Here is a 22,873-nt window from a genome sequence, read left to right as displayed (position 1 = left end):
CTCCAGCATGAGCTTCCTGACTTCCAATATTTCTTCACTGCTAGCTGTTTCATGGGAACGTCTTACCTACACTTTCATTTTCAGATGAGGAAATGCTAGGACCTGGGGAGATTGAATGACTTGTCTGGAGTCCATGGTCTGTTAGTGACTGCACCAGGACTAGAACCACCATCTGTGGGCTTCCAGGCTGGTATTCTCTCTCTTCACATTATTGTGAACATTTTCCAGAAAAAAAGGTGTTACTAGATAGGATAGTGGAATGTCCACTGTATTTCATTCTTTAAACTTCCTGAAATGATACCATTTAATAAATGATCTCTTTGATATATCAAATAGTATCCAAATACAGAATAATGATTTTTGATTCACTTTATATTTTTGAATGTCTAATTTTCAAATCCCAATCTGGATTATAAAACTTTTACTGGCACACTGTAGTACCTTTTGTTTAATTTTATTCTTTAATGAAGTTTGACGATTACATCTTCCATCATAGTATTTATCTCCTCCAATCCAGGGAATACGTGAACCAGAAGGAAAATAAATTGACAAAGAGAACTCCTTGATTCTAACTAGCACTTTAAAATGAGTAGGTAGGAATCACTGTGATTTCTAGGGTCTCTTCTATCTCCATCAGAATGTGGTAGATAATAGGGTGACCAAGTGTCCTAGTTTGCCTGGGACTGAGGGGTTTCCTGGTGTACAGGACTTTCAGTGCTAAAATCAGAAGTCTCAGGCAAACCAGGACAAGCTGGTCACTCTGATTGCTGAATAACATATGTTGAATGAATTGATCACTAACCATAACAGTGCATGCCTGGCGGTAATGATCCTCATCTGGAACAGAGACTGAGGACAAAAACAGGAAGGCTGTCCAGCTTCTTAGCAACACTTAAGTGTGATAGGGCCTCAAGATTTTGTAGAGAACCAAACCTAACTATATTAAAACATCAAAGTATATATATGAAAGAACAGCCCATTGACAAATATAAATCAGTCTGGAATATTACTGCCATATTTCCCACCCATTGGTGAAAATCATGTAATCTATGACTTAACCTAAAAAACATGTAAACAGAGAGGGCTTTTAGCTGCAACTATAACAGAAGGCATCTGCTCAACATGTAGAACTATCCACAAGCTACTGGTGATCATCAATTCCTAGACTCAACAGAGCATCCAGTTGCCCGCACAGGGTCCACAGTAAGCCCAGGAGGTGGTGCCAAGTTTCCAGACTCTGGATCTGAGGCCATAGGCCAAATGACACCTTTCTGAGATTTCTCTTAGGCCTCCTGCCATTTCTACGTTCCCCTGACAACTCTGGTTTTGCAAATTTGGGCTGGCTGAGAAGACTTGCTTTGGTTTCCCAGCTTTGGGGAAAGAAGCTTCTGGTGGTCCCATTTGAATCCAAGTCCCTCAAAGCTTCCTTTGTTACTGATAGAGTTCATGTTCCTGCCAAGGGGCTGTGCTTACACCACAGGTGTCAGCCACTCTCCCTGCCCTGCAGAATGTTAAAAGTAAATACTAGAAGGATCCACATGCATACTAGAAGGATCCACACAGGCCAGCAATGGAATAGTTGTTAACACAGTAGCCAGGCTTAAAAACCACAAATGACTAAAAACTTTGGAAAAAGCAATGTGAAGGATTTTCAGACTTTTCCTATAGAAACAGTGACCACTGAATGCCTTATTCTAATTTTCAGTTACATCTGGTAACTGTTTATTTAAGAACTTGGTTAGAAAATTCAGTTTAAATATGCATCAGTGAATCCTGTTGCCATTATAGGCTGGCCAAACTCAGTAATGAGTCTGGCTGGCTCTGATTTCAGAGTCTGAATTAGCATATGCAGGGGACTGTCTCCTTGACCGTCAGTCTGTCCTTAGAAATTCTGACACCTACCTTCCTCAGGGACAGATAGATCTAGCCCTCTCCACGGCCTCCCAGGAGTCCAGTTACCTGCAATTCTCGAGACCTGGATGTCTCTGACTTTTTTCTCCTTACTTCTCACTTTGGCCTTCACTTTTTCTACATCCTTCATTGAGTCCATTACTCAAGACCCTATCATTTCTTTCCCTGTCTCCTTTCTTCCATTCTGCTTCTTCCTTGACCCTTTCTCCCCTTCCAATTTATCTCCTCTCAACCTCACCCACTTTTCTTTGTTATTTTACTCTTTTTAAATGTCCTGTGTTCATTACCTAATTTCTCTTCCTCTTTTGAAACTTGTTCTTTGTTTTCTACTTGGAATTTCTTCAAGCATTTTAAAAACCAATTATTACCATGTTTCTTCATTTTTAGTAAACTTGATTTTTAAACTGGAAACTCCATTTCCTTAGTGTGCTATGGCAGACAGGTAAAGACATAAATTAGCTAGAGCTGGTTGCAATAGGGAAGAGAAAGCCAATTTGTAGCTCTGTGCCAGAATGACTGTGAAGCAGGTGGCAAGTGGTATGAATACATACCTATATCCACTGTACTCACCAGATATATACAGCCTTTCCATGCCTAGAGAAAAATCAATTTCTCCTCATTGAATGCCAAATGAAGGCTGTCAAAGTCAGGTGCTGATCAACCACTTAAAGAAAACAAATTCAAAAATGGCACATAGCTTTTTGAAATTGCTCTGAAGTCCAGTTTCAGAAACAGGAGTCCCTGAGTCAGCTGAGAATATTCTTAAGGGTGACTAATGTCGATGCATTGGCTGAAGTGCCTCTGGTATAGTCTCCAGATCTCCAAACATTCTGCTAACATAAAATCTGAGCAACACAGGCCAACTAGCTAGAATAAAATTGCTTCAGATTGATAAGCCTTCAATAGCTTCCCTGAGTTTTCAGCAGCCTCAGACTCGCACTTGCCAATATAGCTTTTGATTACAAAACACAACAGTTGGGCAGTGCAGGTAACAATAATTATCTTGGTAATTAGATTCTGTCATGCACTGTATACTCAGGGCCTTAGGCTTTTGTGGAAACAGAATAGGCACCTGGAGTATCTTTTGAGCACTTGGTCTCTTCTAGTGAGCAGGTCGCTAATAAGCTCTTCCTGAAACAATGAGAAGGCAGATTGCCTCTCCTTTCACACCTTCTTCCTCCCCTTTCTGGTTCAGCAAATTTCAGTTGTGTTGCAGAATGGAAAACAAGGAAGAAAGCTGTAAACGAGGAGGGGTAATGGAAACTGTCCAGGAAGAGAAATCCAATTTCTGTCTTGTGCTCTACGCATTTCAAAATGGAAGTGCTACAACTCATTAAAGTGTCCATTAAGCAAACAATACAGGGAAACAAGATGGGGTTTAGGAGGCTGGGAGGGAGGAGAAGAGGCAGTTCAGAGAGAGGAAACAAGATGAGGGCATTATTTTTAAAGAAGACCGCAAAATGTTCACCCAGGGGAAAGAAAATGCCTGCGTACATTTCACTGAAGAATGAAGGAGTGGATCATTTCAATAGTGATAACTGCAATAACATCTCTATCGCAGCCACACAAAGATCTGTTGGTGTCTAACGAGACAGTGGAGAGTTTAGGTAATAGTGAATTTAATGCACTAGGAGGAGGTGTAACTAAATACTTGACACATTGAGTAGATGTGAATACATCAGATCTGTTGGAGTAAACATGGTTACCTAGTAATCAAAACAGGGACAGAGAGAAGGGGGAAGAAAAAAACACTGAATACTATTGTGTGCCAGGTACTTCCACGTGTGTTGTCTCATTTAGTCCCTAAGACACACAGGTATGGGAGTATTATCAGATTTCATTCACAGATGAGGAAAAAGGGCTCAAGAAGATTTGTAAATAGCCCAAGTTCATAGTGCTGCTCAACCCTACAGCCAAAATTTGAGGGTGAATCCCATCTGGCTTCTACCTTGCCATGCTGCCTTCCGAGAACACAGTCTCAGTACCTTCCAGAAAGGAAACCAGCACTTATGGATCACCAACCGTGAGCCAGCTACTTCGGAACATACTCTCACATTCCTCATCTCCTATAATTTCAGCTCCACCAACATGCAGACGATGTGACAGACAACCAGCATGGGGCCTCCTCAAAAGACAATTCAAATCTCCACCACAGCAATTACACAAATCTGGTGCCTGGGGTTGGGAGTATTATGAAATCCCCAGCATTTGGCACACCTCCTCAACAGGGAAATCTCATTTGAAAAGCAGAGGAAAGGCTTTGAATAGAAAATGTGTAGGAACCTAAAAGAGATTTCTTGGTTATGCACACACTGCCCTCATGATGGACGCTTCTGCTGCCCACACTGGAGCCAAGCTATGCAAACATTAAGAGTTTCTATAGACAGAATGGGCCTAGCTTTTGACGACAGACCTGATTTTCAATAACTTAGGAAACGATGGCACAAGGATGTGTTTTTCGGCATCTTTAGCAGCCTGGGTGAGAAGGCACTAGATAAGCTCTTTTCCTGGAACTTTAGGCTCCAGTAGATGATTAGAGCTAACATTTGTTGACCACTTGCCTACTGCGTGGCACTGTTCTAAGCACTGTATATATCTTCTCTCACTGAACTGCATGGGAACATAGAGGTGGGTCTGATTATCTCCACTTCAGGTAGAGAGATCAGCTACCTTGCCCAAAGCCACCCTCATCTGGAATGGAGCGCAGGCATTTGCTCCAGGACTTGTCCACTCTGTTACTTCTACCACTTGGAAGTGGATTTTCTAACTCTTTCGAAAAGTGGGGATTCAGCCCACCATCAGAGAATTTTGCCATTCTCAAGTGAACATAGTGCCTATACGCTCTCATTTGTTATTTGCTTGATATCCTACAATTGCTTCTCACTACAGATTTCATTCATTCATCTTCTTACCTCACTCTAAACACATAAAGTCTTGTTTATATTTCTCTCATCTTAAAAAAACCCAAAAAACCATTCTTCTACCCCATACCCTCTCTAGCTACTACTCTAGCTCCTCCCTTATAGCCAAACCTCTTGAGAAGTTTCCTTTCTTGCCATCTTGATTTCCTCATTTCCCACTCACTTTTCAATCTACTTCATCCCCACTATTCCCTGAAATTGCACTTGCCAACCTCACCTTTCTGGTTGTTAAATCCAATGGGTAAAGGGTGTCTTTCTGGGACATTGGCCCCATTTGTGCTTCTTGAAAGCCTCTTCCTTTGGCTGCTGTCAGGGTCATCCCCTCTCCCAGTTTGCTTCACCCCCTGGCTGCCCCTTTTCAGTCTTCTCTATAGTTTCTCTTCACCTGCCCATTTCTGAGTGTCTTCAGCCCTCCTCTCCTCCTAGGCTGTCTAATCTGCAGGTGTGGCAGCATGACCATCGAGTACTGATGACTTACACCCCACTATCCCAGTCCTCTCCTGAGGTTCAACATATGTCAGACTACCTAAAGGATGTCTTGTCTCTGTCCCCTAACCTGAAGCTCTTGTGTTTCTTGTTTCTGTGAATGCACCAGTGTTATCCAAGCCTGAAATTTGCCTCATCCTTTACTCTTTCCTCTCCCTCAAGTGTCACATCTTATCACCAGGCCATGACACTGCCAGCCCCTCCATCTTCTCTACCCACCCTCCTCTCCTCTTATTGAGGTCATCATCATCCCTTGTCTGGTCTTCCCGCCTGTTCTGGTTTTGCCTCTCCACTCCATGCTATTAAAGCTACTGCCAGAGTGACCTTTCCAAACACAAAAGGGCTTCTCTCACTCCCCTACTTAAGCTTTTGAATGGCTCCCTTTTGCTATGAGAAGTCCCTACTCCCTATTAGAACTTACGTGAAAGGCCTGTTACGATAATGCCCTTGCTTATCTTTTCAGTCTTATTTTTCATCACTGTCTCTTGCATTCTGCTTTCCAAACACACCAAACTTCTTTCAGTTCCTTATTGTGCCATGCTCTGACAGTTTCTGGGTGTTCTCCCATATGTCCCTTATGTGAAGCATCCCCCCAACCCATGTGTTTTAACTGATTTCTGGGTAACTTGTTAGCTTAAATGTTACCTCTTCTTTGAAGCCTTCACAGATCTATTGAGCTGGACTCAGTGCTCCTTTCATGTGTCCCTACAGCCATATGTACTTTTAATAAGATGGCAGTTAGGACACTGTTCTGTAGTTTTCTCTTTGTGTATCTATATCTCCTGGTAAATACAAGTGCCAGATGTGGGCTCCATTTCTGTCTTGGCTATTGTTGGATATCTAACTCCTACCATAGTGTCCAGCTAGAAAAACTTAAAAATTAAAAAAAAAATGTTAAATATTTTTGAATGAATAAACGTATCTTGTAGAGACTTGTAGAGATAAGGAGAAAGTGGAGTACCATAACCAGGTGAAGAGATGATCCAAAAAGGGAAAAATAAGGAAGTATAGGAAGGTAATATTCTTAGGTACTCCAGCTCTCATTTTCCACTGTTAAAGATGAAGGATTTTTCTGGAGTCCAATGTAGACAACAGGAATTAAAAGAGAAGACTCTGCTTTCCAGGCTGTCTTTCAGGAAGACATCTGGGATAACTGCCCGGAGTGTATGAGGGAACAGATGAGGTGCTGGTTTGTTTTGAGAGACAGAGAGAGAACAGAGCAAAGAAAACCTGCAGGTTGCTAGGCCCACTCTCTTGTCTTGTTCAAGATATTTGCCAAATTTAAGCTGACTGTTTCTAAGTCTCCCTTGGAAAATGAGCAGCCTGTGTATGGCATGAGGCAGAGCCATATTACTCAGTGCCTTCCCACACACCCAGAGGACTGAATGCTTTAACATGTGCTCTTGAATGAACTCAAGCTCTCGACTGACTAGTGAGTAATGAAAGATGGTCTGAAGGAATTTATTGCTTCAAGATGATGGCAGGAGGCAGACAGTACTGGTTAGAAGTGGAGTGGCTAATTTTGAGCAAGGGATGTCAAAAGAGAGGCTCTGTATAGCAGCTGGCCCTCTGGGACGTGGCCACAGACATCTGGGATACATTTGTCATTTAGGAAGCTCTCTTCTGCCCTGGGATGCCCTTATTAATCTAGAAGCCCTAGAAGCTAGGATGAGGGGGCATCACTCTATCCTGGGAAGGTTATAATAATAATACTGAAGGATGAAGTAGCTGTGGAAAGCTTCATAGAGATATTGGCATTTGTGCCAGGCCTTGAAGATTTAGCTTCTAGGAGTGAAAAGGGGTGAGCATTCCAAGTAAGAATTTTTCCCATACTATGGGAAAAGGCATGGAGGAGGATATGAACAGGGCATGCCCTGGGAATAACGATTAGACTAGCTTGGCTGCAGAGGCGGGCTCCCATCATAGAATATTGGGAGTTAAGACAGGACAAAAATATGCTGCAGTGTTCTACAGGTAAGATCAATGGCTCATTTACCCAGCTTCAAAAGGCTGAAAATAGCTATTTTTTTATGTTGGTAAAGGAACCCAATAATTTGTATCACTTGCTGTTATGAATCTGATAAAAAGCCTTTCCAGAAGACCGTAACAAATGGCCACAGGAGCCCTGCATTCAAGCTGCAATATTGTAATATACCGCTGGGAGAGTCAGAGCATATTGATTTCCTTGGGCCACTCAGCTGTCTGCACAGAATTCCAAGAGCCCCTGGCTCCTTCACTGGGTTCCATTTTATCCTGTTTTGCACAGATTTAGGGAGGGCCAACTCTAAGGAAGCCTAGACTGTGAGTGTGCAAAGATGACTGAGGCACAATTGCAGTCCTTAAGAAGCTCAAGTGAAGAGGGAGATAAGATGCTCTAATAATGCAGGGCAACATGTCAAAGAAAAGCATGAATGAGGACGCAAAAGTAGGAGATAAACGTGGAGCAACTGGAACTCCCATACATTACTGGTGGGAATATAAAGAATGAAAAATGGTAAAACCACTTTGAAAAACAGTTTGGCAGTTTCTTACAAAGTTAAGCATACCTCTACCCTATGTCACAGCAATTCCATTCCTAGATATTTTCCAAAGAAAAAAAAATAAAACATATACCCACAAAAACTTGTATAAGAATGTACACAGTAGCTTTATGCACAAATGCCAAAAACTGAAAAAAAGCTAACTGTATATTTAACAAGAAAATGGATTAAAAAAATTGTGGTATATTCACACAATGGAAAGTACTCAGCAATCAAAAAGAATGAACTACTGATAAATGCAACAACATAGATAAATCTCAAAAACAGGATGTAGTGCTAAAAACAATATGACACAGTACTCTGTGTGTTATTCCATTTATATGAAGTTCAAACACAGGCAAAACTAATCTCTGAAGATAAAAATCAGAATAGTGGTTGTCTCTGGAGATGGGGATGAGACTGGAGTTGACTGGAAAGGAGAATGAAGAAAGTGTCTGAGGTGATAGAAATGTTATGTCTTGATTTGGATGGTTGTTACACAGGTGTACATGATTATCAAAACATCAAACTAGGTGCATTTTACTGTATGTCAATTATATCTCAGTAAAAAATGAAAAAAATAGGAGTTGGGTAAAGGACAGCACGGCTTCATGGAAATGCTGCCGTGAGCAGGCTGCAAAGAGAGTAAGCCTCAAAGAATGGCTGGGGGAAAGGCAATCCAGGGGATGAAACAGGAAGATAGAAGGTCAGAAGTTGGGCAAGTGTACTGTGGGTCTCAGGAAGGGCAATGTCAGGCATGGGAGGGAAGGCCAGAAAGGTAGGCTGAGGTCACAACAGTGGGGGCGGTGGGGCGAGGCGGGTAAGAGCAGAAAGCACTGACAACATATGCCACAAGATTCACCAAGGAGAAGATAAATAGAAAAATAATCTAAAGGGATTAAAAAGCCTAGGGAGTTTTTGTTTGTTTCTAGGCCAAAGGGCAGAATCACTGAGGAAGAGATATTGAAGAGAGGAGTTCATTCATAGAGCAAGGTTCTGGTAGATAGGATGATTCACCTTTAGAAAGGAGGGGGAACTTGCTACCTCTCTGCCAGGAGAGAAGATAGAGGACTGAGTGAAACTGTGAAGGATGGGGGAGAAGAAAGTCATGAGAGCTCATGATGGATGTCCTCTAATGTCTCAATACAGTGAGAGGAGAGACCTTCAGTGAAAGTGACAGAGACATAGGGCTGGGGATTGAGGAGCATGAAAACAGTTCAGAACGGGATGCTATAGAGAATTCAAAATGGGATTTTCTTGAGATGAATGGAAAAATTCTGAGAGTTATATAGCATGGATTGATAGTGGAAATAATTGCCCAGGCTGGGGACTGGCAAGGCATGGAGAATGAAAGCATATGGTGGCTGTTGAGAACACACTTGAAATGGGTTGAGAACACACTTGAAATGGGTCATTGCTATAGATGGGGATGAGATCAGGCAGGGTCAATGGAGATTATGGAAGAGTCAAGGGTCTGGAAGTCAGGAAGAAGAGCAGGTTCAGGAGGCATAAGAAATTTGTTAAGTATAAGGCAGTGTTGATCAGTGAAGGTGGTTTTATGGCTCAAGATGTTTGGAGGAGAGCAGTTCTGGATGATGATGAGTTCCAGGGTTATGCTGATAGATGGTTGAATGGTGACGACATTCAGCACTGGAAGTTGGAGTGACTAAGGATGATGGCAGAAGACCTGTGGGAGGGAGACTGAGCCAAAAGCTGAAGTCCTTGAGAAAATGTGGTGATGTCCCCACTTAGAAGTTTCCCTCTCTCCCTAGGTGAACTGGAAGTTGACCTGAGCTTTGGTTACAAAGTACTGTTTTAAATACGATGTTATTGGTTCTATTTAACTCCTTTTATTCTATGAAGTTGCAAATGCTTCAGGGTATGTTTTGTCTTAATGAAGCTGATCTTAATCAAGTCTCTATGAGTAAAACCGAAGTGGTTTTTATTCTCATTTTACAAACAGATGAGGAGCCTTACTTCAGTGCCCTCCCTATAACCTTCCTTCCAATTGGAGGAGGAACTGGGTGCACAAAAGTAGTTGCTGAAATCACTTGACTATTCAGAAAATGATTGCATTAGACAAAGGGCACAGAATGTTACAGGTTTTAGCACCTGAAAACAAGTCACATGTTTTGACACTTAAAAGAAAATTTATGAGAAGAAAGGAGTTGTTTTCTTCTCATTCGTCTTTCTAGTTCTTTTATTTATTTATTTATTTATTTATTTTATTGGACTAATTCCTTTAAGACTTTAAAAATCAAAATTCTTAGTTAGGGACTCCCAGACTCCTATATCAAGAAATATATTCAAAAGGCCAGTGGAAGCTTTGTGGTGTATCGTGAGTCAGAAGGAAATGGCAGCAGAGGTGTTTCTACAGCTTACTGATTGTGTATCTCTTGACAAACTACTGCCTCTCTGTGTCTCGATTTCCTCATGGAGAAATGATGCAAGTGAAAGAGCTGTTCAGTGTAGGATATAAGTATTTAATATACTAAAAAAACAGTGAATCATTAGGGGGTCCTTAAATAGAAATTAAATTAACAATAAAAGGTCAACTTTGACCTGAAACAGCACTCAGGCAAGGCATTCCTAATCAGGGATCTTCTAGAAATGAGTGCTGATTAATGAGTTGAGAACTTCCACACCCTCCCACCACCACATCTACTTCCTCAGCAGCATCAGCACCCACCTACTCTGCCTTCCTGCCTATTACCATAGAAGAACTATTCAAGCTTATATCCAAAGCCAATTTCCACACATGTGATTAGATTCTCTTCCCTTTTATTTACTCAGAGAATTACTTTAGTTGTTCTTTTCTCTTCCACATCATCTATTTTCCCCTCTCTACTGGGTTGTTCTTATGAGCAAATAAACATGTTATTTCTCTATCTTAAAAATCTTTTTCTCTACTCCATTTCCCCACCAGCTCAGGGAGCCAGTGAGAGGCCCCCTGGCTTTGGCTCTGTGCCTTAAAAGGTCATATTCTGGTCCTTCTCCAGCCACACATCTCCCTATGGGCTGAGAAGTCTGTTGGGCCAAGAAGTGCTTACCCAGAGCTGATGCTTCCTGCTTTCTAGACCATCCTTTGGGTACCCCGCACCCCAGAGTTCACTGTCCACATGGTTCTTATCCCTTGACAGGGTGTCATGGTCCTCTTCTCTGGGTCCATCTCCCGTTAGGTAGACCATGCTGCCAATTAACACACTCCTAGTGATATTCAAGGGATGGTAACTTGTGGGAGTGTGGACAGAGCTTGGACGTGCAGGCTGGGGTGTCCCCACCCAAGCACACAAAGCCCCTCACAGTATGGGATGGAGTTGGGGTATGGAAGGGAAGGGGTGTGGGCCACAGGCCCTTTCCCTGTGCTACCAAGTTATGGCACAGAACACCAAAGTCCAAGAATTCTAAATATGAATATGTTTTTCCAGGTTCTTATGAGAGTATATTTGTCAATGTAATGGAAAGAACATACTTTATTTAATACTTTGTTAGCTTGATGCATAAATTTTACATATTGAAAATATTGTTTGTAGGCCTCCATTTTTTCTTTTGTCTTGGACTTCATAAATATTAGGGGTGCACCGCCTATCCTAATACCCTAAAAAGGATTATTTAAAAAGAAATTTCCCCTTTGCAGCAAAATTTCATGAAAGCATGATCTATAATCAATAGCTCCAATTTCTTTCCTCCTGTTCTCTCTTAAACACACTCATATCATCACCATTTATGTGCTCTTCACCATCTATTAAAACTGCTCTTGTCAAGGTCACCAATAACTCACTTTGCTAAATCCAATGATCAGTTCTCAATTCTCATTTTACTTGATGTTCCAGCTGCATGTGACACAGGGGCCACTCCTTCCACCTCAACATACTTTATTCACTTGCCTTCTAGGATTCCACTCTCTTTGGTTAACTTCCTATCTTACTGTCTTCTTCCTCACCTCTTTGCTGATTCCTTTTTTTGTCTTATCCTCAACCACTTAATGTTGGAATTGCCAGGGCTCAGTCCTTGTACCTCTTCTCTTCTCTATACTCATCCCTTATGATCCATCCAGCCCATGGCTATATTGCTGATGATTCCCAAATGATTTCTCGAGCCCACACCTCTTTCTTAGCTTCATACTCTCTACTTGACATCTCCACTTGGATATCTAATAGGCATCTCAAACTTGCATGTCCTAAAATGAACTCCTGTCTTCTTTCTCAAACCTACTCTAATCACAGCCTTCCACATCCCAGTTTATGTCAACTCCTTCTTCCACTTGCTTAGACTAGACCAAAAACCTTGGAGTCTTTTGGAATCATCTTTTACTCTTGCAATCTTTAAGGAAATCATATTGGTTCTGCATTCAAAATATATCTAAAACATGACCATTCCTCACTGCTACCATACCCTGGTCCAAGCTCCCATCATCTCTTACCTGGACTACTGCAACAGCCTTCTCACAGGTCTCTCTTTTGGTCTACTCTCAATACAGACACCAGCGTGATATCATTTAAACATAACAGATCATGTTATTCTGCTTAAGATCCTACACTGGTTTCACCATTTCGCTCACAGTAAAAGCTGAAGTCATTAGTAGTATTCAAAGCCCTACATGCTCTAGACCCTGAAACTCGCTGATCTCCTCTCTTACCATTCTATCCCTTATTCACTCAGCGCCAGCCACACTGGTCTCCATGCCGTTCCTGGAGCATGTCAAGCATGTTCCTGTCTTAGCATGTTGCTCTGGCCATTTGGTCTGCTGGAATGCCCCTCCCTCAGCTATCTGCTTAACTCACATCTTCACCTCCTTTAAGTCTTTTTAAGTCTCATCTTCTCAGAATTATTTACCTTGACCACTCTGCTTACTATCACAACCTGTCTCTCTCCACCTCTGGCACTCCTAATTCCCCTTATTCTTCTCTGCTTTTCTCTTTTCAATAGCACTTACCACTTTCTAACATTCTATAGTTCACTTATTTATTATTTGTCTTTCCCACATCATCATCCAATATAACTTTCTGTGATTATGGAAATGTTCTATATTTGCACTGTCCAATATAGTGGCCACCAGCCACACATGGCCATTGAGCACTTCAAATGTGGCTAATGCAACTGGAGAATTTAATTTTTAGTTTTACTTAATTTAAATTTATATTTTAATTTAAATAGCTGCATGGAGCTAGTGGCTACCATATCAGGAACAGCTCTAGAATCTGAGTGCTGTGAGAGCAGGGAACTTTGTTTCATTCACCAAGGTCTCCTAAACACCTAGCAGAGTGCCTGACACAGAGTAGGTGCTTAATAAAAAATGTGTTACTGGATGTATGATCAAAGTCCAAGGCTAACTTTTCCAAGGCCTTTTGGTCTATCACTGGTGGAACCCAGGAACTCATCACTTAGGAAACCTCCCTCTTTCCCAGCATATCAAGGAAAGATCCAGAAGTCTGGGCAGGAGCTTTTTCACAGGAATGCCCTGTAAATACACAAACATATAAATCTATAAAGTATTGCACCATCCCAATGGTGAGGAAGATGAGGGCACATTTCAGCATTCATTGATGAAAAGGTTGATATCACAGAATATAAGGTTTTATGCAATTGCATCCTGGAAACCAAGCAGAGTAACCACATACCTATGGAAATTTATGTGATTTTGGCAGAATGAAAGTACCGTATAGGAAATTAAATAACTATAGAGTGAATGATATTTTAAAAGCTATTTTGGAGATAAAATATAAAATCAGTCTTACAATACCAAATCAAGAGTTTCAAACTGTTTCCTTCCAAAATCTTATTTTGAAGATCCATAAGACCAATGTTTCCAGTTGTACTAAGGTAGTGAAGAAGTTACAAGTGCTTTACTAAACTACAATAATACTAAGGATTAGGCAAAGCTCTGCTTGTATTATTTGCTTAGTTCCTTAGGTTCCTAGTAAAAGTAGCAGATTGTTATGTCTGTAATTTACTTTAAAACATTTTAGCATATATTTGTACACCAGTGTTCATAGCAGCATTATGCACAGTAGCCAAAAGGTGGCATCAACTCAAATGTCCATTAATGGATAAACAGATACACAAAAAGCAGTATATGCATATAATTAAATATTATTCATCCTTAAAAAGAAATGAAATTCTATCTTTGAGCTTGCTAATTCTCTCTTCCATATGATCTGTTCTATTTCCACTGCTTTCTAATGCATTCTTCACCTCATTTATTGAGTTCTTCAACTCCAAAATTTCTGTTTGGTTCTGTTTTAGAGTCTCAATCTCCTTCGTAAAGTATTCCTTCTGTTAACTCATTTTATTCCTGTGCTCACTGCCTTTCTGAGTTAGAAATGAAATTCTGACATATGCTACAATATGGATGAAACTTGAAGACATACTAAGTAAAATGAGGCAGACACAAAAGAAAAAATACTGTATGATTTCACTTACATGAGGGAGCAGAGTAGTCAAATTCATAGAGACGCAAAGTAGAATGGTGGTTGCTGGGTACAGGGGGAATGGGAAGTTATTGTCATTATTGTTTTATGGGTACAGATTTAAGAGTTTTAGTTTGGGAGGTTGAAAAATTTCTGGAGATGGATGGCAGTGATGGACAACAATGTGAATGTACATAATGACACAAAAGAGTACAAGTAAAAATGGTCAAAAGGGTAAGTTTTATGTTATGAATATTTTATTACAATAAAGAAAATACATCAGCATGTGCAGCGTGATACTATGTAGCCAGTACTTAGGTTAAGCTATAAGCAAGTGCTGCCTGCATTCTAATCAACAAAGCACAATGCAGGGATGGTCTTTCCAATTAGCTACCACAGGTTTCTGTTTTCTGTATCTCAATCCACAAGCAATGCTTTGCCAATTAACATACTAAAAGTCAAAAATAGGGTTTTTTATTGATGAAATTAGTAGTCTGCTATGTAGCATAGTGAATGTTAGAGATGGGCTCTCAGTGGAATTGAAAGTATTCATTATATTCATATGTGGATTAGCAGAAATATTTTAGAGGCATTCCTCACACTTGCTCCGCAAGGGCATAAGAACCCAGTTAGGCCTAGAGCCTTTAGCCTCAGGGACGATGGTCTTGGCTAAAGCCCTAAATAGTGCTATGCCCAGCCAGGAACACTGGGAGATCCTGGATCCCTGATGGTAGCCATAAAGGCGACTGAATCCTGTCCTTGGAATCTTCATGATGGCCTTCAGTGAATGTTTTGTGCAGGATAGGGGGCAGAGCACCTGAAACTAGAGAGCTGGAACATACTCAAGTTTACAGAACAGGTCACATGAACTGTGTATATTTGTGTTTACTTGCTAATAAATGTTTACTGAATGGATGTTTTATATGGGACAGTATTTGCCTGAGATTTCTGTTAATTATAATCTAGTAGTGAATTGTCAGCTAAGTAGGAAACCCTTACCTCAAAACTTCTTCAGAAGCTAACACGATTTACCAAAGAGAACCTAAGGGTCACACATGAGAAAATCAGCCCAGGTCAGTTCACAATCACAAGCATAGAGGTCAGAGGGAAATTCTAGTGTCAAAGGACGTGAGAAACCAAACCATGAAGAATTAGATTACTAATACTGGGAATACAAAATGGATGGTTTAGTTACCTGTTCCCTGATTTTAGAGATAAAAAACTGGGGCTCAGACACGTTGATTTTCCCAAGTGCAAATGAATTTCATACGTAGAAACTAAAGAGAAACCTTTGATATCATAATTATTTAAGAGCTACCAGTTATTGAGTGATTATTATATGCCAGGCATACCAGTAGGTGCTTTAACACGTGATTGCTAATTTTCACAAAATCTCCACATAGTGAGTACTACTGTCCTATTTTCAGAGGAGGGACTGAAGTTCCGAAAGGTCGTGCCAGCAGATGCAGTCAGTGCCTCCATGCACAGCCCCATGGCACTCATCATTCCTCACTAGATGTAGACATCTCACTGCAAACACTCACTCAGGGAGTGGAGCAGGCTGGAAGTCCTGGAGATAATACCCCTCGTATCAAGCCCTTGGCCAATGATGAAAGCTTCCTTCCCCTAGGTTGAGTACTTCTGTGGCACGTTCCATCCTGTCTCCCAGATCCCAGAGTACACCAGTGGCCCACAAGAGTAACCTGCTCCATAACAGACGCTTATTAGCTTCCTTCCATTCTCTGACTCATTTCCTCATTCTCTATCAGCACTGGGATCACCTTTCAAATGAACTACCTGCCTCAAATCCTTGACTCAGGGAATGCTTTTGGAGGAATACAATCCAAGGCAATCATGTAATTTTCCCAAGGTGACCCAGCCAACCATCAAGTTCCAGAGTTGGACTGTGACTCCAGGTCTACTGTGTTTGAGATGCATGCTGCTCTTCTACTCTACATATTTGAATTACATCTTCCTTCCTGAGTAAGTAGAGATAAGATAGAGGTGAAAATAGAATGGATGTTACAGAAATAGCTCTTGAGTTTTCTCAATGATTCATTTGGTTAGCATCTCAAGCTCTCATGTCCTCAGAGTTTATACTCACCACTCTGCATCATAGCAATATGGAACAAATTGCCTGAATGATGTTCAATAATCTGATTAGTCAATGTGGTAGGTTGAATAATGGCCCCCAAAGATGTCCACAGTTCTAGTCCCCAGAATCTGAGAATGTTACTTTAGATGACAAAAGGGAACTTTGCAGATATGATTAAGTTAAGGATCTTGAGATGGGGAGATTATACTGGATTATCTCGTGGATCCAATGTAATCACAAGGTCCTTGTAAGAGGGACCTAGAGGGAGTCAGAGAAGAAGGCAATGTAATGAGGAAAGCAGAGATTAGAGTGATGCACTTTGAAGAGGGAGGAAGGGGCCACAAGGCACTAGGAGCCAAGAAAGGTAAGAAAATGAGTTTTCCCCGCAGATCCTCCAGAAGGAACCATCCCTGCCAGCACTTTCACTTTAGCCCAGCAAAACTGATTTCTGACTTGTAACCTCCAGAACTGTAAGAGAACAAACTTGTGTTGTTTAAAGCCATTAAGTTTGTGGTGATTTGTTACAGGGGCAACAGGAAACTAACACAGTCAGCAAAAGCATTACCAGTGATAGTAATAGGTAACATTGATTCATCCCTCACCATGTCTGGGCACAGTTGGGCACTTTATGGGACCATTGAGCCTCATCCCCCCTGCAGCCCTTTTGAGGAAATATTTTTAATCTGCTCATTTTACAGATGAGGAAACAGACTCAGACAGGTTCAGAACTTGCCTCAAATTACACAGCTAATACCTGAACTCAGGCCTTTCTGACCCAAAAACCATGTTCCTAATAAAAAAAGCCAAAATCTGATTCCTTGAAACTGTGAGTAAAAAGAGGTAAGTGAAAGGACACATTGCCAAGGCTGCAAGGCAGCTGGCCTTCAGTCACATGTCAAAGAGAAACAGTGACATATGCAACATTCCTGTTGAACACAGATCACTCTGCTCCTCACCCTGTTTTCCCAGCACAGAACCTCTTCCCTCTTCCTCTCTATGTTTCTGGAAGAGGACAGCTTAACCCAAACAGTACTGCTGTTGCACAGGGATAATTTAGTAATTAGGTATTTTGGTTTCTAAGGTCTTCTTAGCTTCTGGCTTCCACCAATGGACAAGAATGGACAAGAAATTCCTCCAGCAGCTTTCTTGAAATCAGAAGTGGCTTTGAAAACCCAGAAGGAAACATATCCTTTTTACTTTTTTTCAGTTTGAGTGCATTTTTGTTTCTAAAACAAACGAAAAACTCAAGTGATCACATTCATTTTAAAAAGGAGCATGATTTGACTGGTTCCCATAGCTAGATCTTGTCTCCCTAACTATTCTACATTGCATGCTCTTCCAGAGCTGGAAGTAGGTCTTATATACCTCTTTTTCTCTCTTTAGCACCCAACATAAGGTGAGTTTTTGATAAACAGAGAGAAAGAGAGAATGAGTCACCAGACTAATGAGTAAATAATGAAGAGCCAAGTAAGTGAAGAAAGCAGTATGTGGGAAGAGCGGTTGAGATATTACTTTGACATAAGTCCTGTATTTACATATTTTGATCATAAGCACTTACACACTTGCAGATCATTAACAGTCATAAGGGAGTTTCTTTGTTTGAAACTTTGTAGAGTCATCCTTTACTTTAGAGACAGTAAGTAGTTTTCATTTTGCCTATGCCAACTCTGACCCACTGATACTGCCTTCCAGAACCTCATATGGCAAAGAGAATTAGTGGCCAAATCAAGACTCAGCTGGAAAGAATGTGTGATTGATTAGTGATGTCTGCTTTGGACTCAGAATAGGAGAATTATGGAGTGCTGTGTATTTGCTGCAACCATCTGTAAAATCTGATCTAACTGTGGGCAGAACATACTGCCCAAATTTGTTTTTAGACAATGCCATCATCTCTGAAACTATCTCTACTCTATGGATAAGCAGTTTTCACTTCTGCTTCTTCAATAGTTTCTTTAACTGACAACCAGCAAATCTTACTTTTTGCTTTAGGCTATACTCAGAAACAATGACTTTAATTTGAGAATGTATTTGAAAAGAAGTTTAAATCAATGTTTGTCAAGTTCTCTGAAGATAAAGAATATTATACATGCCAAGAATCATTAACAATAAAGCTTTGTCGAACATTCCCTAACAATCCAAGTGTGGTTGGGTATTGTTCTAATCAAATTCCTTCACTGACTCGGTGAATGAATGGATCTTTACTTCCTACATAATAACTTTGTGAAATGAATGTATGCAATTCATAATAATTTAAATTAATTACACAAATTTAACTTCAAAGTCACTTCTAAAACTTACTTAGGAATCTTAAAAGAATTTTTCTCTCTTGTCCTGTTTTGAAATTATTCAAGAAGCAGTCATTAGATTTCATCTTTTTACCTATTCTTCCCAGGCACACATCCTAGGGCTATTCTATGAACCATTTTCCCACTCCAAGAAAACTACCAAGAATCAAAAGGCCACCTAGAACATTGTTTTCATCAATAATAATAATAATAATACTATCTTTTAAATAGCTTAAGTTTAAAACCTTTTAATCTATCATATCTTCTTGATTTTTATTTAATATATGTCCTATAGTATTATTCCAAAATTATAGATATTAAATGAGGCTAAAAGAGGTTATTGAATAAATGGCAGAGCTAGGACACAAACCCAGATGGTGTGACATACTCCCATGCCTGATCTTCCTGGTTTCTATTACATCACATTGTGATTCCTTTGACTCAAGTTAAGCCCAGTGCACCATGGTAATTTCCTCCTCTACTACTTGCCTCTTCTCTTCTCCTTGCCTGGTCTGCCCACTCCTCTCTTCTCCACCTATTCAAAGTTTATAACTCTTCATGGCTCTGCTCAACTCTACCGTCTTCATACATCTTTGCTATTCTCACAGAACACCCTCCACTCTTACATTTTTAATACCTGAGGACACATTCCTCTATGCTGTTCAGTCTCCATTCAGCAAATAATTCTTGAGGATCTACCATATGCCAAGTACTACTCAGGCACTAGGGATTCAGCAGTGAATAAACTCTCATGGAGTTCACATTGCAGTTGGGATTCCTGCTTCTAGTGTTCACATCTAGATTTTAAGCTCCTTTACAACAGTACCCATGCTTGTGTTTTCTCTCTGTCTATGAAGGAGCAATGCAATTTTACTGCTGTATAGCTTATCACCTAATTAATAAGGTGGTGTCCTGGTGGTGTACGTCTATAGCTAGCTAATGTCAGAGGACTAGACAAGTAAACCAGCTCATTCTGTTCTCCCATAATGTTCTAACTCTGGGAAATCTACATTACTGTTGAGTAAGGTGCTTTAGGAATTCTCTAGGAGGGAACTTGTAAAGGAATTATAAGGAGGAATTGCCTGGAGATTGGTTTCCCACGTATCTTAAGTAAGATCCAAAATATCCGTTTCTCAGAGATATGTCCAGAAAGTCTCACCATACTTGGGAACTACATTTTAAGAGGTTTTGAATTATTGTGCTCATTAATATGCTTTTTCCTCCTTTGATCTTTTCCCTGAGGACAACTAGAGCTGCTCTTAAAACATTTCAGGAGTGGTGAGAATTTAGCATTTAGCATTTCTTGCTCAGAAAAAACATATTTTAAGACTTTTACTATAACCAAAAACAAGGGTGGAGTTGAACCCACCAAAACAAAACACCTTTCCCACCCAAGGCTGATAGGAAGTGATCAAAGAGGGAGTTTTAGGACTTCTTCCAGAGAATTCATCTTGGGAAATTTGGCATCTTGAGTGTTTAAAAATTTGGTTAAAAAGATACTTGGTTGCTAGTTAAATTAAACTTATATTTAACAGGCCTAGGGCAGTCTCCTCCACAAAATTTCTCTCTGAATTTTGTATACATACATATGCAACCTCACATTAATGTAGGGTTTAGTTTGCATGTCTCCCTTGAGGGATAATGGGATACCGATGGCTGTTTCTGGGACCTGATTTGCATAAATACCTCCTTTTCCTTATGGGAGGACATGTGAAGGGGAACTTGGGACTACTGCCAATTCTTCTAGCTACCTAAGAGCAAACTTCCTCTATAGGCATGTGATGTGAACCCCTAGGACAGCCAGAGCCACTCAGATAGTATGAGAACTCGCTTTGTGCCGGGGAACACAGTGAATTTGTGTCATGCCTCAGGACACAACCTAAAGAGAATCTTAGTAATAAGCAGGAGTATGGCACTGGGTTATACTATCTAGACTTATCTCTCAAAATTAATCCTAGGGATGTTTGTAGAAGGTTTTTGAAAATACAGTGTGTCCCTGGAGAAACATGTAGGGTTTCTGGAGAGAGTTGTTGTCTAGAGTTGGTATGGAGAAGGGAATATGTCTTCTCTTTGAAGGATCTAGAAGCAGTTTGAGAGGGAGAAAGGCACTGGAGAAAACTTTTTGGAGTTGGTGTTAGGACATGACATGGTAGGTCTGCCCCCTACTAGACTGAGCATTTTGAGAGCAGAGACTATCTTGTTCATGATTGACTCCCCAGGACCTAGAACAGTGACTGGCTCATGGTAGAACTTCAATTAATGTTTCTGAGCTGAACTAAATGGGAAGTGGCAGCAGAAAGCTATGATCAAAGATGAAGCAGACAGCACAAAGTTGGGAAGACTATAATATGTGTGCATTCCCAGCTCTCTCTGCCAACCTATTATGAGGCCCCTTTGATATCTGGGGGGGAGGTCGGAGTAGGGGAGAACAGGGAGACTTTGAAACTTTCAAAATACTCAGAATAACTGGAATAATGAAGAGGATAAAGGCTGTGATAGAGACAATGCTATGTGTTCACCAAATCGTTTCATTTTTCTCCTGGACACATAGGAAGGCAACATTTCCTAGCTTTCTTGCACCTGGAAAGGGCTATGTAACTTGTTCTCAGCAACTAGATTTGGGCAGAGGCCATGTGTATAGTACCTGACTAATACAGAGGCTACCGTGTTAATTATAGGGACCTTGAACCTTCTGGTTCCTGACAGAGTAGGAGTAGAAAATGGGGATTACAATCAGGTACATATTTGCATATGTGTATACTGAATCACAAATGCAATTATTAAGCATTTTCCATATGCAAGGTATCAAATAAATAGCAAGGCATTTCAAAATGATTTTTTATGTACTCATAAATTAAAAGAAGAGAGTCTAAGGCTGACATATTCATCCAGTAGTCATGTCACAGTTGGACACTACCAACTTCAGGTTGCCTTTGATCATTAACTATTTTCCCTAAGAAAATCCATCCAAAAAGTAGTTCTCTACTTAGAAAAGAGAACAGACTCATGGAGTAAAAGTCCTTTCAGTGTCCTGAGAAACCCACAGAGTAGAAGAGCCAGACTCACTGGGCTGCTTTCTGGGCAGCAGCAGCACAACAACATAGTTTGGGAGAAGGGTACCAACAACCTTCTCAAGACTAGAACTATGGTGTTCAAATGTGAGGCCTCAGGATAGCTCAATTCTCTCTTGGGATGTTAAGGTACCATTAAAAAAAAAAAAGCTCAACTCATTGCCCAGGGATGTGGGTACAGATAGAAGGCACTGACTAATATGGTAATGGACTGAGTTCTGGGAGGAAAGCATAAGTCCATTTAAAGTTTCCTGGGGTGTACTTCCTTGACTCTATAGATACCTGCCTGGCAGTAACCAACGGATTCTGAGCCATTAGTGACTACATTCCCCTATTCCCTTCCCTGTAGGGAGAAAGGCTCTGCCCAAGCCTCTTGCCTTTGTTTTACTCCTTTGGCATAAAGCATGGTAATAAGCAGTTGTTGTTCTACTCCCTACAGCTACACTCTAAATCCCATCCACTCTCTTCACCCCTTGGCCATCTTCACCCATTAGGACTCAACTTCTCAGGCAAATATCAAATGCCACCTCCTCCAAAAAGACCTTCCTGAGTTTTCCCCAACCAGCTTTGAACTTACTCTCTTTTCAATTTCCATAGCAGTTGTAAGTTTTACTATTTATAACATTTTGCCTAGTTATTGAGATATGTTCATATCTTATTTTCCTTTCTAGGTCGTAAACCTGAGGGAAGAGTTGTTTTTATTCAAAGACCTAATTCAATCACAAAGTAGACATATAATAAATATTCTGGATTGACTTTCCAGGCTCTCTGTTAGAGCAATGGGATGGAATAAGGTTATTATCAGGACTTGGAAAATATTTTTCCTGTCTTTTTGTAGTCTGGACTACTAATCCATGTGTTCAAATCCTGACTCCACTACTATAAGCTGAGTGACTTGGCTAAGGTACTTACCTCTCTCATCTTTAGTTTCCTCACCAATTAAATGAGATTAATAGTAAGATTATGCATGTAACACATTTAGAAAGTGCCTAGTATATAGTAAGAACTCAATAAATGTAATCTTCATCACCACCACCACCACCATAATTTCACTAGAAAATTGTTGGTGATCTTTGTTGTTTTAAACAAGGATAGCAAACTCAAATGCTTTTAGGGTCCAGGCAGGTAATTTAAGTAAGTGAAGCAAAATGGGTGAGTAAAGTAAAATGGTTGAA

General features: G+C 40.5%; 1 protein-coding gene across 5 annotated transcripts in view; it reads right to left on the bottom strand.

The window, feature by feature from the left end:
* Positions 1-22,873, bottom strand: part of CPQ (carboxypeptidase Q) — a 460,617-nt gene that overhangs the window by 25,225 nt on the left and 412,519 nt on the right. The window lies entirely within an intron of this gene.

The sequence above is a fragment of the Equus asinus genome, chromosome 12 (assembly GCF_041296235.1).
Source record: "Equus asinus isolate D_3611 breed Donkey chromosome 12, EquAss-T2T_v2, whole genome shotgun sequence".
Classification (NCBI taxonomy): domain Eukaryota; kingdom Metazoa; phylum Chordata; class Mammalia; order Perissodactyla; family Equidae; genus Equus; species Equus asinus.
The sequence above is the reverse complement of the archived record's forward strand: the minus strand, read 5'-3'. Positions and strand labels throughout refer to the sequence as shown.